At 43.8% G+C, this 10,787-nt stretch overlaps 1 long non-coding RNA gene and 4 other non-coding genes across 5 annotated transcripts; 1 reads left to right on the forward strand and 4 right to left on the reverse strand.

The window, feature by feature from the left end:
- Window positions 1-2,324: 2,324 nt before the first annotated feature.
- LOC130378430 (U1 spliceosomal RNA) lies at window positions 2,325-2,489 on the reverse strand. Its single transcript, XR_008894704.1, has one exon. It is a non-coding gene; the product is annotated as a U1 spliceosomal RNA (small nuclear RNA).
- Window positions 2,490-3,430: 941 nt separating this feature from the next.
- On the reverse strand, window positions 3,431-3,621 carry LOC130378433 (U2 spliceosomal RNA). The gene has a single exon (XR_008894707.1). It is a non-coding gene; the product is annotated as a U2 spliceosomal RNA (small nuclear RNA).
- A 3,884-nt stretch (window positions 3,622-7,505) lies between these two features.
- On the reverse strand, window positions 7,506-7,670 carry LOC130378431 (U1 spliceosomal RNA). The gene has a single exon (XR_008894705.1). It is a non-coding gene; the product is annotated as a U1 spliceosomal RNA (small nuclear RNA).
- A 228-nt stretch (window positions 7,671-7,898) lies between these two features.
- LOC130378421 (uncharacterized) lies at window positions 7,899-8,743 on the forward strand. Its single transcript, XR_008894700.1, has 3 exons — window positions 7,899-8,085; window positions 8,161-8,342; window positions 8,423-8,743. It is a non-coding gene; the product is annotated as an uncharacterized LOC130378421 (long non-coding RNA).
- A 1,144-nt stretch (window positions 8,744-9,887) lies between these two features.
- Window positions 9,888-10,079, reverse strand: LOC130378427 (U2 spliceosomal RNA). The gene has a single exon (XR_008894702.1). It is a non-coding gene; the product is annotated as a U2 spliceosomal RNA (small nuclear RNA).
- Between the last annotated feature and the right edge of the window lie 708 nt (window positions 10,080-10,787).

The raw sequence follows: 10,787 nt of genomic DNA on the forward strand, positions 1-10,787 counted from the left end.
ACGGCCCACCCCCTGTGTCGGCAGCACCCATACTGCAGGTCTTCCCCGCACAGCCACAGGCCCCCTCCGTCCTGTTTCGTGGGACATCCTGCAGCCAGAGCTTTGTCCCTCCTGCACCAACAGTGAAGGCATTCATGCCTAACAAGTCCTCAAGGCCATGTGGGGCTTGCCACATGCCAAACTGTGGTGGACAGTGGAAGAGGTACAACCCTTTCAAGGACAAAGTGGCTGGAAGCATGCAGAAAATGTTTTCCTACTGTCCATCCACTAGGAAGTCCACTACCCCTGGCTTCGACAATGTGGTGTATGACAACTTTGAACTCTTTAAGAGTGTCGTGGATGCAGAGTTGGAAAGGAGGATTGTGTGTGTGTGTGTGTGTGTGTGTGTGTGTGTGTGTGTGTGTGTGTGTGTGTGTGTGTGTGTGTGTGTGTGTGTGTGTGTGTGTGTGTGTGTGTGTGTGAATAACTTACCTCTGTGATGCCACTGTTGCCAGCCATATACAAATATCATCAGCATTTACAGTTTCATTGAACATCCTGACGATTACGGTTTTAATGGAATCGTCATTTAGTCTCTCCACTTCAAATGCTGAGAACTGGTCTTTTACCGTGTCGTAGCGTGTCCAAAATTCTTTGAGGGTTGTTGCGGCTGCGAAGCTAACATCGAATCCTTTGTTAAAGGGCAGAGTAAGAATACAATTCAAGTCGTTTCCGGTAAACTTCAGGATTCCTTGGATGTGCTTCCTTGAAAAATCAAGCCGGGACATCTGTATTAAAATTCCATCAATCGACTTCAATTTAAAACGTACACTGTGGTGCCTCCTCATGCCGGAAGGGTTAACCGACATGATGGAGACACCACACTCTTAAAATTCAAGATGTTAAAAGCAATAAAACAGTGAGTAAACAAGGTAATACAGGCAACAATAAAATGCACTTTACCGTTTAAACAAACTGGACAATGGTCTTCTTGGTAAAGGGTATCAGCAACTGGTATTTGGCCCCAACTTACCAAAAAGATGGTGCAATATCCTCCTAACCTGCTATATAATTGCCACTAAATAGGCAATATATAGACAGACAACGGAGGGGATCACTGTCTTAGCCAAAAGGCCGAGAAGCGGGTCAATCTTTTTAACCTTAATCAGTTCCAATCTAACACAATCAGTTTACATACCCTTTAGTGGTTGTTCATGTTCAGATAATCTGTGTTTTTGTCATGCATGTTGTTTGTCTTTGTCAGCTTCATGTGTTTGTGATGTTTGTATGTATTTGTCTGCTTCAGTTTTAACAAAAGTTTGCTAAAGAAAACACAAAAAAACACAAAAGGGAGGAACAGCTTGAGCCTTTATTTGTTGATTGGTCACCTGAGTCTTTGGATAATCATGTTCATTATTGCACTTTAGCCTGTACAAGCCAATTGTTGAGTTGTATCTTAAGTACAAGTGTGTGTTCTTCAATTGTTGAGATTTTTGCATTATTATTAATGTTATTTATATGTGCCTTTCCTTTTGATGTGTGCATGTCTGTCAGCTCCATGTTCAATGAAAATGTTTGCAAATGGTAGTACATGTTTGTCTCTCGTCTCATGCTCTCGTGTTCTCGCCTGTAGATCTGTACCTTGTTGTGGTGGGCGAGCTTTTAATTAAACAGATCTTGTTTACTTGTGTTTTATATGCATTGCCTTTTCAATGAAACCCATTCGGGGTGAAAAATAAAAGTTGTAAAAGAATTTGAGTCTCTGTGTGCTTGGCTTTCACAAGGGGTGGGGTAGTGGAAAGAAAAAACACACCAAAGAAATTAGAAGTCCTTGTGTCTTCTCTCCCGCAACCAGAGGTGTGAATACACCCCCACTTTGCTGGCTGCACTCCCTGTGTGGTCAAAATAATGAGTTCTGTGAATGGCTCTGTCATCCAGACAAAGTGAGTGCACTGAATACATTCTTATTATTTTTCTTAATTCAGCCCAAAAATGTAACAATTAAACACTTTTCCACTTGATAATATGAATCTCATCAGCTACATCAACTCAAAGTATGAAAATAATAAACAAAACATTCAGCAGACTAGCGGATTTTGATAATCTAGGCCTTGCACATAATATTTCTGGAAATAAGGATCCATAATGAATGAAAGGAATGAATGAATGAATGAATGCGTTATTCCAGACTCAGAGTTCCATATTTGAACGCAATGCATTACACTGCTTGCGCGTCATCGTTTGCGTGATCTTTTGAAGAAACGTAGCGATGCAAAACATGGTATGGACTGCAATATAGCACGATGAAGCCATTCATAGCTATTATTTCTTTAGAACAACATGATCAGGGGAGAGCGCGAACGCAGTCCCCCACTACCAGAAATTATGCAATCGAGATTCCCACATTTGGGGAATTCGCACGGGTCAGCAACAGCCTCAGTGCAATGGCTGAGCCTCGCTATGGGTGAACCACCTTCTTGATCATGGTATCTCCCTTGCCAGGTAAGTATGAGTTGTACACGTTCAGGTGGGCTGAACGATGCCCACGCGTGTTCCCCAGGAGAACGGTTGCAAAGCATTCGGAGATGTCTAGACTTTAATAAACACTGTAGACCACCGGTATCATACACGATGACAGGCGAATCTGAAATCAGCGTGATGGAAGCATAACGAAAGGAAACCTGGAGGTCCGAGTTATCGACACGCCACAGAAAGAATCCTTTTTTCTTTCTTAAACAACAGAATAGTGGTGGCGAGATGATGCCTCATGAAACGTCAAAGCCTCGCAGCCAGGTGAACCATCAAAGTGGTTCGACCTCGAAGCTTCAAATGAGTACGCTAGGGACAAGGAATGAAATTATGATGAAAGAAAGAGTTTCCTGTGATGATGTGATGTTTGCTTCGTACAACATCAAAACGTTTAAGAATTAAAGTCATTTCAGTGATACGTGTGAGTGTGCCGTTCATAAATATCTCCCGAGCTCATGGTAGAGAACAAATCATTTGACAAAGGTTTTAAGTCATCCCGGGCAAAATAGATTGTCTTATAACTACAGTAGCCTACTAATAATTGTAATAATATAACTGCATGATGTCTGAGAACGAGTGTGATTAATTACATAGCCATAAAAGTGATCTTGGAACTGGGTAGGGTCTTCTTTTTGTAGAAATGTGCCAATTGTGAACCCATATCGCGGAACAGCCCGAGATGAAGCCTCGAACGTCACGCGCCACGTCATTTCGCCTATGTGATACGGAGCTTCGCTGGGGGAGGAGCCGAGGTACTCGACACACGCCCCGATGCTTCGACGCAAACCATAACATCACTACAACAGAATATCGTTGGAGTAATTGTAAACAGTGCGTTTGTGAATTGTAAATGACACTTTATTGTCTACAGGCGGACGGGTGTACTCTCAGGAGGAGTTTAGTTTTGTTTTTCACAGTGAGAGAGGGGTGCACCGGTCCTGGAGTTACTGCAATACCAGGTCGATGCGTGGAGTGGACGGAGCAAGCCCCTTTTCCATCTCCCAGTTCGAAAAATCAATTTAATATATGGTCCCCGGGTAGGGGACATATCAGATATTAAACTGATAAGAACAGATACTACACTTGATCTTAGCCAAAAGGCCGAGAAGCGATGCACACACATGCTCAGACCAAGAGGCTAGCTTCCCAGACACGTCGCTCCACTTGGCGGTTTAACAGACAACGACGAAACAAAAAAAAGACCAAGCAATCTGTGTGCGTGTTTGTGTGTCTGAAAGCTGGAGAAATAAACCGAGGTCGCTACATCTCTTTGCTGCTGCCTGCTGGCAGTCTCACTATTCCGTCTGCATGTTTCACAAATAGAGTTTGGAGCAGTGGAGGCTTATATGAGACTACAGGTGAAGCAGTGAGTGAACGAAATGTTGAATGTATTTTCTTTCTTTATTTATTATTTATTATGTTACCTTTTTAAATTAGACCAGTACGTGAGTGCACTGAATTTCGTTGTACTTCTGTCCAATGACAAATAAATATATATCTATAACACCCGGAACTCTATTGCAGCCAATGAGCTCGAGTTGAAAAAGAAAATAGCTTACAGCACGTGGTATTCCCCGGTGAAGCAGTCAACGGAGGATTCACTCAGGTAAATTTTATCCCCTGCATCGTTTGCTAGTTAATAATTAGACATTTTTTTCTTTACGGTTTGTATTAAGCTGTTTCGATTTTGTAGAAAGAGAAAAGATTTCGACCGTGTCATAACGTGGTCGTTGTGTATAAAGGGAAGACGTAGAGGTTACGTTTTTAGCTGCTGGGTAGACTTTAGTCAACCTATCGCCGTTTTGTCGGTGAGCAACCATATTACCCGTGGGAAGTCTCGTTTTAATCGTGGCAATCTAAGCTTTCCAACGGTGTATGGCATTACTATATTCACCCAAGGGTTGTTGAAATAATAAGCTGATTAATGTGTGTTTGTGACGATAGCTAGGCGCGGCTAACGACACTGTTTACAATAGTAAGGGCTACGTCGCATACCTGCAAACTTGTTGCTTTTCGGCGACAATCAACGTTTTCTTGGTCAATTTGATGTGGATATGTGTTAATATGGGTAAATGTGACTGTTGAGACAACAGCTGATGCGAGAGTAATTGTAACATGAAGCAATTTGGCGACCGTGTTAATCTCTTGACAATCTGGCGAGCTTGTTGTCCTAGGCTAATACACCAACAGCAGATTTCTGTATAATAAAGGGCTACATATTGTCAATCTAAATGATCTGCTTTTAGTTTTACTCATTTATTCATGTTTTACAGTACCAGATGGAACATGCCTACACATCAGTGCACCGTGTGCGACAAGACATTCGGTGAAAAGTCCAACCTGGCGAGTCATCTGAAGATCCATGCAGACGCCAGGGAGACCTTACCTGTGATGTCTGCGGGAAGAGCTTGGCCACTAAACCATCGCTGGTCAACCATCAACAGCTACACCAGTACCCCAACATCATTTTGTACCGGCTAGGAGAGGCCAGGCTGTACTGTACAGAGGCAGCAAGGTCTGTGGCAGAGGCCCGCAGCAGCACTGTTGTTGACCCTAAATGGCTGGATCTCAAGACAGCAGAGACCTTTGGAAAGGTCAGCTGGTCATCACGTTCGGGAAGCACGCCGGTCAGACCTTCAGGTGGCTTGTGGAGAATGATGTCGGCTGGCTGGTGTGGCTGCTGTTCCAGTACTGCCAGCAGGGAGAGCAGAACGAGCTGCTGAAGTGGCAGAAGGAGCGACTGCTCCGCCAGACCGGCCTCAGGTCCAGTACCGGCACATCCATCACCAGGCTGGAAAGAGACGTGGTGAGAAGCGGAGCTAAGTTGTCATAAGCACTTTGGCTGTGGAAAGCAAATAGCACACACGTCATATCAATACTGATCACATGTGTATTTTATATTTCCAGATTATTTGTTGATGAGCCTGTGACTCCCGCGAACCGGCCCGTTCAGCCCACTGGGTTTGTCGTCCTCCACCCGGCTGAAGCCTGCTGCGCTCACCCCCATTCTGCCGAGGCCTCCTGCGCCCACCCACCTCCAGCCGAGGCCACCTGCTGCGTTGACCTACGGCCCACCCCCTGTGTCGGCAGCACCCATACTGCTGGTCCTCCCCGCACAGCCACAGGCCCCCTCCGTCCTGTTTCGTGGGCCATCCTGCAGCCAGAGCCTTGTCCCTCCTGCACCAACAGTGAAGACATTCATGCCTAACAAGTCCTCAAGGCCATGTGGGGCTTGCCACATGCCAACTGTGGTGGACAGTGGAAGAGGTACAACCCTTTCAAGGACAAAGTGGCTGGAAGCATGCAGAAAATGTTTTCCTACTGTCCATCCACTAGGAAGTCCACTACCCCTGGCTTTTACAATGTGGTGTATGACAACTTTGAACACTTTAAGAGTGTCGTGGATGCAGAGTTGGACAGGAGGACTGTGTAAATACCTGGAAATGCGTGTGTGTGTGTGTGTGTGTGTGTGTGTGTGTGTGGGTGTGTGTGTGTGTGTGTGTGTGTGTGTGTGTGTGTGTGTGTGTGTGTGTGAATAACTTACCTCTGTGATGCCACTGTTCCTGTGCCATCTGTAAGAGAGAGAAAGAGGCTTGTTTGTGTGTGTTTGTCTTTGTCTTTGTGTGTTTTTTAAAGTGCTTCATTAAGCACTATCTATTTATTTATATCGTTAAAAAAAAGGCACTTTGCAGATTTACTTGAAGTTCTTTTGTTCGCTTTTTATTTATTATTATTTATATTGCTGTTAAAATTAACTTTGTAGTATCCATTCTGCTCTGTTCAATATCGAGGCCAATCTTTTAAACCATAATCAGTTCCAATCTAACACAATCAGTTTACATACCCTTTAGTGGTTGTTCATGTTCAGATAATCTGTGTTTTTGTCATGCATGTTGTTTGTCTTTGTCAGCTTCATGTCTTTTTTGATGTTTGTATGTATTTGTCTGCTTCAGTTTTAACAAAAGTTTGCTCAACAAAACACAAAAGGGAGGAACAGCTTGAGCCTTTATTTGTTGATTGGTCACCCGAGTCTATGGATAATCATGTTCATTATTGCACTTTAGCCTGTACAAGCCAATTGTTGATTTGTATCTTAAGTACAAGTGTGTGTGTGTGTGTGTGTGTGGTGTGTGTGTGTGTGTGTGTGTGTGTGTGGTGTGTGTGTGTGTGTGTGTGTGTGTGTGTGTGTGTGTGTGTGTTCTTAATTGTTGAGTGTTTTTTATTATTATTAATGTTATTTATATGTGCCTGTCCTTGTGATGTGTGTATGTCTGTCAGCTCCATGTTTAACTAAATGTTTGCAAATGGTAGTACATGTTTGTCTCTCGTCTCATGCTCTCGTGTTCTCGCCTGTAGATCTGTACCTAGTCGTGGTGGGCGAGCTTTTAACTAAAATGATCTTGTTTATTTGTGTTTATATGGATTGCCTTTTCAATGAAACACATTCTGGTTGAAAAATAAAAGTTGTAAAAGTATTTTGGAGTCTCAGTGTGCAAAGAAAAAACACACCAAAGAAATTAGAAGTCCTTGTGTCTTCACTCCCGCAACCAGAGGTGTGAATACACCCCCACTGTGATCAAAACAATGAGTTCTGTGAATGGCTCTTATTATTTTTCTTAATTCAGCCCAAAAATGTAACAATTTAACACTTTTCCACTTGATTGTATGAATCTCATCAGCTACATCCACTCAAAGTATGAAAATAATAAACAAAACATCCAGCAGACTAGTGGATTTTGATAATCTAGGCCTTGCACATGACATTTCTGAAAATAAAACCACCCACCAGTGGCCACCAGATGGAGCCGTCCGTTTTGATCCTCGATCCTTTTGGATCGATCCCAGTGTTGAGGGATAGGGACTTTGGGGGGTCATGAGCCATTCCCAGGCGGTCACCCATCCAAGTACTAACCAGGCCGGACCCTGCTTAGCCTCCGAGATCGGGCGTGCTCAGGGTGGTATCATTCATAGCTATTATTTCTTTAGAACAACATGATCAGGGGAGAGCGCGAACGCAGTCCCCCACTACCAGAAATTATGCAATCGAGATTCCCACATTTGGGGAATTCGCACGGGTCAGCAACAGCCTCAGTGCAATGGCTGAGCCTCGCTATGGGTGAACCACCTTCTTGATCATGGTATCTCCCTTGCCAGGTAAGTATGAGTTGTACACGTTCAGGTGGGCTGAACGATGCCCACGCGTGTTCCCCAGGAGAACGGTTGCAAAGCATTCGGAGATGTCTAGACTTTAATAAACACTGTAGACCACCGGTCACACGATGACAGGCGAATCTGAAATCAGCGTGATGGAAGCATAACGAAAGGAAACCTGGAGGTCCGAGTTATCGACACGCCACAGAAAGAATCCTTTTTTCTTTCTGTAGCAGGATGGGCCTTTAATTAGTGCTGCAGTACCGGCCTATCACTGTTGGGTGCGCTGCCTATAAAGGTGGGTGGTTGTGCACTGGGAGCACTCTTGCCTGGGAGCTCCTGGCTACCCCGCCCCCTGTTGTCACCGAAACCTGATCGCCTCACCTGATCGCCTTTTAGTTGGATCGTGCAGCTCGCCGTTGTTTGGTATGTAGTGGTTGTGTGCATCTGTGTACCTTCTAAACTTTGCACAAGTCCTCAATATTGGCTTCCATCCCTCAGGCAGTTTATTGGCCGGGTCTTCCCTCGCCCGTATCGACCCCAGTTGTAGGGCGTGCGAGTGTTTCCTCCTCTACCTGTTGCAGCGGGGAGCGATCAGCTGTAGATCGAGTTGCACTTGTAATGGTGTTGCTCGCTACAGGTGGTCCCCTTCCTCCCCTTTGATGTTCATTCAACTCCTGACGGTATGTGGATAAGATGACGCTAACCCAAGTTATTACAGTTGTTGTTCAGCCTCTAGAACAAATGTATTTTTCTATGGCAGGGTTGACGTGTGTGTGGGCGGTTTCTGCCAGCACGTCCCCCCCCCCTCTTCACGCTGCTGTTGGCCGGCTGCCGTTTTGTCCACTGATTATATAGCCAACACATCGATCCTACTCTGCATCTCCTACTGTGCTGTACCTGCCCCGAGTATGGTGATTGCTGCCTCACCCTAAGTCTCATTATTTTGATCCATTCATTTAACAGACTTCCAACTGATCTTATTGATGATATTATTTGTGTTTTGTGGGTTGCTTTGCATGTTTGTTTTGGCTTAATTGCTTTACTTATCCATGATATTATTTGTGTTTTGTGGGTTGCTTTGCATGGTGTTTTGGTTTAATTCGTTTCTTAGTTATTTTGGTTTGGTTTAATTGCTTTACTTATTCATTTGGATTTATCAGTTTGGATAAATCTCCTTTACTTTTGATTTAAAACCCATTTAGTTATTTGCTCTTCCCTTTTTGTGTATTTTGTGTGTGTGTGTGTGTGTTCGCTTTAGTGTGTTTGTGTGAACATATTTTATTGAGAAGTCATGCTTAAAGATTATATATATTAATTAAAAGGAATTGAATTTGTATGCTGGACCCAGTCCTCAAGCTTCATTAGTGAACGAACTTGTGTGCTTTAACTTAGGTTAATCTAACTCTCCAGGTGAAATTCCTGGGGTGGCGTTGTTGGCAACTTGTCACTAGTTCTTTAACTGAACTTTATCTTATTGTTTCCCCGACCCCCGAATGCCACATTTCTTAAACAACAGAATAGTGGTGGCGAGATGATGCCTCATGAAACGTCAAAGCCTCGCAGCCAGGTGAACCATCAAAGTGGTTCGACCTCGAAGCTTCAAATGAGTACGCTAGGGACAAGGAATGAAATTATGATGAAAGAAAGAGTTTCCTGTGATGATGTGATGTTTGCTTCGTACAACATCAAAACGTTTAAGAATTAAAGTCATTTCATTGATACGTGTGAGTGTGCCGTTCATAAATATCTCCCGAGCTCATGGTAGAGAACAAATCATTTGACAAAGGTTTAAGTCATCCCGGGCAAAATAGATTGTCTTATAACTACAGTAGCCTACTAATAATTGTAATAATAGAACTGCATGATGTCTGAGAACGAGTGTGATTAATTACATAGCCATAAAAGTGATCTTGGAACTGGGTAGGGTCTTCTTTTTGTAAAAATGTGCCAATTGTGAACCCATATCGCGGAACAGCCCGAGATGAAGCCTCGAACGTCACGCGCCACGTCATTTCGCCTATGTGATACGGAGCTTCGCTGGGGGAGGAGCCGAGGTACTCGACACACGCCCCGATGCCTCGACGCAAACCATAACATCACTACAACAGAATATCGTTGGAGTAATTGTAAACAGTGCGTTTGTGAATTGTAAATGACACGTATTGTCTACAGGCGGACGGGTGTACTCTCAGGAGGAGTTTAGTTTTGGTTTTTTCACAGTGAGAGAGGGGTGCACCGGTCCTGGAGTTTACTGCAATACCAGGTCGATGCGTGGAGTGGACGGAGCAAGCCCCTTTTCCATCTCCCAGTTCGAAAAATCAATTTAATATATGGTCCCCGGGTAGGGGACGTATCAGATATTAAACTGATAAGAACAGATACTACACTTGATGTTAGCCAAAAGGCCGAGAAGCGATGCACACACATGCTCAGACCAAGAGGCTAGCTTCCCAGACACGTCGCTCCACTTGGCGGTTTTAACAGACAACGACGAAACAAAAAAAAGACCAAGCAATCTGTGTGCGTGTTTGTGTGTCTGTGAAAGCTGGAGAAATAAACCGAGGTCGCCTACATCTCTTTGCTGCTGCCTGCTGGCAGTCTCACTATTCCGTCTGCATGTTTCACAAATAGAGTTTGGAGCATTGGAGGCTTATATGAGACTACAGGTGAAGCAGTGAGTGAACGAAATGTTGAATGTATTTTCTTTCTTTATTTATTATTTATTATGTTACCTTTTTAAATTAGACCAGTACATGAGTGCACTGAATTTCGTTGTACTTCTGTCCAATGACAAATAAATATATATCTATAACACCCGGAACTCTATTGCAGCTGTCACGTTAAAATTGTGCCGGGGGCGAAAATTGTACCGGCCTACGTCATCGTTTGTTTACATCCTGACAACCTGCCCGGCAACAGACGACGCGATGCAGAAAACATGTTTCCAAACGACGAAATAACATAATACAGATAGCGGATCGCTATCTGTATTATGATAGATAGTGATAACACTTGTTTTTACTTTATATTTGTATTGTATTTAATTGTTTAATCGAAACAATAAAAAAATTGCCCGCGAAACGGGCGATCGCGTCAAATGACAAATGTTTTGCCCGCGAACGGGC

This window comes from Gadus chalcogrammus, unplaced genomic scaffold, assembly GCF_026213295.1.
Source record: "Gadus chalcogrammus isolate NIFS_2021 unplaced genomic scaffold, NIFS_Gcha_1.0 GACHA077, whole genome shotgun sequence".
Lineage (NCBI taxonomy): Eukaryota > Metazoa > Chordata > Actinopteri > Gadiformes > Gadidae > Gadus > Gadus chalcogrammus.